Source organism: Antrostomus carolinensis, unplaced genomic scaffold (genome assembly GCF_000700745.2).
Source record: "Antrostomus carolinensis isolate BGI_N321 unplaced genomic scaffold, ASM70074v2 scaffold29577, whole genome shotgun sequence".
Classification (NCBI taxonomy): domain Eukaryota; kingdom Metazoa; phylum Chordata; class Aves; order Caprimulgiformes; family Caprimulgidae; genus Antrostomus; species Antrostomus carolinensis.
Window position 1 is genome coordinate 1,465 of NW_010329946.1, and position 2,687 is coordinate 4,151.

The 2,687-nt window shown below is 41.9% G+C and overlaps 1 long non-coding RNA gene across 1 annotated transcript in view; it reads right to left on the reverse strand.

The window, feature by feature from the left end:
• LOC104528695 (uncharacterized) overlaps nucleotides 1–443 on the reverse strand; it is a 1,120-nt gene extending 677 nt beyond the window's left edge. The window contains exon 1 of the long non-coding RNA XR_728050.2: nucleotides 352–443. This is a non-coding gene — a long non-coding RNA (uncharacterized LOC104528695). The remainder of the gene's footprint in view (nucleotides 1–351) is intronic.
• Nucleotides 444–2,687: the final 2,244 nt, after the last annotated feature.

Sequence of the window (2,687 nt, forward strand, 5' to 3'; positions counted from 1 at the left end):
AAGGGAATAAAAGCATTGGTATCCCTACAGCAACCAGAGCCCCCAGGAGGGATCAAAGCTCGACAGAAGCAGATACTGGAATTAAGAGAATTCCAGTTCTCTGGAATTATCTGTTCTCTGCAGTCCCTACTACTGAAGAGACTAAAGCAGGGTGAAAGAACACAGCATGTTAACACAGCAACAAGTGCAACATTTTTGGTAAATGCTGTTTTTTACAACATGTGTCATGTACGACCAGTGGAAAGGAAAAAAGAATAGCAAGGCTACAACAAGACAGGCTGCAAGGGCCAACGGTCAACAGCAGCCTTTGACTGCAGGGTGATTCTGACATCAGTATGGCACCTCACTTACTGAGGGGCCCTTTTCCAGCAGCCTTTGCTTTCATCTCCTCAAGTTTCTTTTGCTCCTCCTTCTGCTTTTGTTTAAATGCCAGATCTGTCTAAAGAAAAGAACAACAGTTTTTGTTAACATCTCCTCCTCAAAAAAATTCAAAAACAACTGACAAGCAATAAGAAACAAATAAAATGTTCTAAAAGCAATAAAAACCTGACTGAACTGATGCAACATGGTTGAATACTACTAAACAGGCAAAACCTTGCAGAACTAGGACAAAGGGGTTTTTTGCTGTACCAGAACACAAAGACTAAACTTTAACTTTGTACGTTTGATCCTTCTGAAATTAAACCTGAATTTCTTTCTGAAATTTCCCAAATCTCATTCTGCCCTCTGAATAATCAATGTTTGCACTACAAGCATTCATTAGCATGCCACCAGTGACACTGGGAGCCTAGCACACAAGTGCTGTCTAACAATAACACTTGGATTATATGTGATCTAAGAAAAAAAGGTTGCTTTTACTGAAAAAATACATTAATTTAAAAAAAAATCCTTCCACACACATATGTCACTATGTTTGCCAGGTTTAATACATGTGTATTAGTTCTGAGAAATCTAATGAGACCACTGGCAATTTGTACAGGCAAGCCAGCTGTTGAGCATCCCTGCTAGAACAGCCTCCAGGATTCAAGAGAGCTCAGACACACTCTATCCCTTATGTACAGATTCTTCATGGACATCAGGGCTGAAAGGGACCGTAGTCTTTTTCCTTGGTACTCAGGATTTTCAGGTAACTAAACTCAGGACCTTGACAACTGAGATTCTACAGATTCTTCACCAATCCAGTCCACGGCTCAACTACCTTTATAACTGGAAAGCTTTCATCTTCTTTAAGTTAAAGCAATGTAAGCCTATTAGTTCACCTGTCTACCCCACACAGAACAGAATATTCTCTTTATCTCTCCAGGTTTTCCACTGTGTTGTTTTTCCTGTGGACTAACGAGTCTTTCTTCATAAATCAATCCCTCTCATTTATCTACTTCTGTGGGTTTTTTCCTTGCAATGTGTTGCCCTCAAGTGCTTGCAGTACTGCCAAGAGTAAAAGTATTATTACATCATGTTTGACAGGCAAGATTTTGTTTATACATCTTGTATGATTTTCTTTTGCAACGCCTGATTTTGCAGGTTTGTGTTCAGTGTATGATCTAAGCTTCAAATCCTTTCAGATGGGCCTGGAGTTTCCGTTGCTGTCCTTGTATTTTATAAGCTGATTATTCTTACCAAAGACAGGGATTTAGCACACATGCTTATTGAAATTAATCCATTTTTTCAAACTTCCTCCAATTAGTTAAGATTACTTTGACCACTAGACTTGTCCTCTGACAGCCTGTGGCCCCTCCAAATTTTCTGTTTTCTACAAAGTGAATAAGCCATGTTGTCAGTTAATCAACCAGCCAAATCAAGGCACTAATCAAAATATTACTTAAGACTCTGATTGAAGACAAAAATCTTGCAAAACCCCACTCAGTAGGTCCTTGCTGTCAGACACTGCATTGTTAATAACTGCTTTTAGAGTGGGACATTCCAGCAAGCTGCATGCTCACCTCCCATCACCTTTCAAGGTCCTGTTCCTGCCTTGCATGTGAGAACACTACACGATCTATCACCAAGAACGAGAACCTCGTACTTACTGGCTTTCTCCTCATGCACAGAGCACTGCCCTGCTGCAGAACAGAATTTCCCTTGTTTGCCACAGTTGTACTAAAATCCAGACTGGCTATTAATTTCTACATTATTATAACTTGGACCCTCTTAAGGACTTAATTAGTTCAACCATTTGTCTAACAATAAAGCTTATTTAGAAAACTACAGGGGTGGGGGTTCTTTTCCTTTTTCAAAGAGACATCATGTTTGTCTTTTTTCTGCTCACTGGTCCCTCATCCATCCTCCACAACCCTCAGAAAGAACAGCTTACCCCCACACTCTGAGCTCTTATATTTAAATATCTCTAACGTGAGACTCACTAGTATCTAATTTATTTAAACTACTGGATAATCCCCGGGTTTTGTATCCTGTCCCAGGCTCCTGTGACCGAGTTCATTTGGATCCCAGCCTGCTGCTGTGGCGAGGGGATTCCAGCCTCCCCCGTTAGCAGCACTGCTGCATGCACCGTGAGCACGGGCGGGACGGCAGCAGGGAAAACACAAAACAAAGCAAAATGACCAAAAAACCCCTAACCACACAGAAACCCACGGAAAAGCGGGGCGGTGGGAGGCAGCGCGTCACCTCTCCGCCCCTTTATGGGCCCGAGTTTACAACGAGACGCTGCGGGAGCGGAGCTGAGGGCGAAA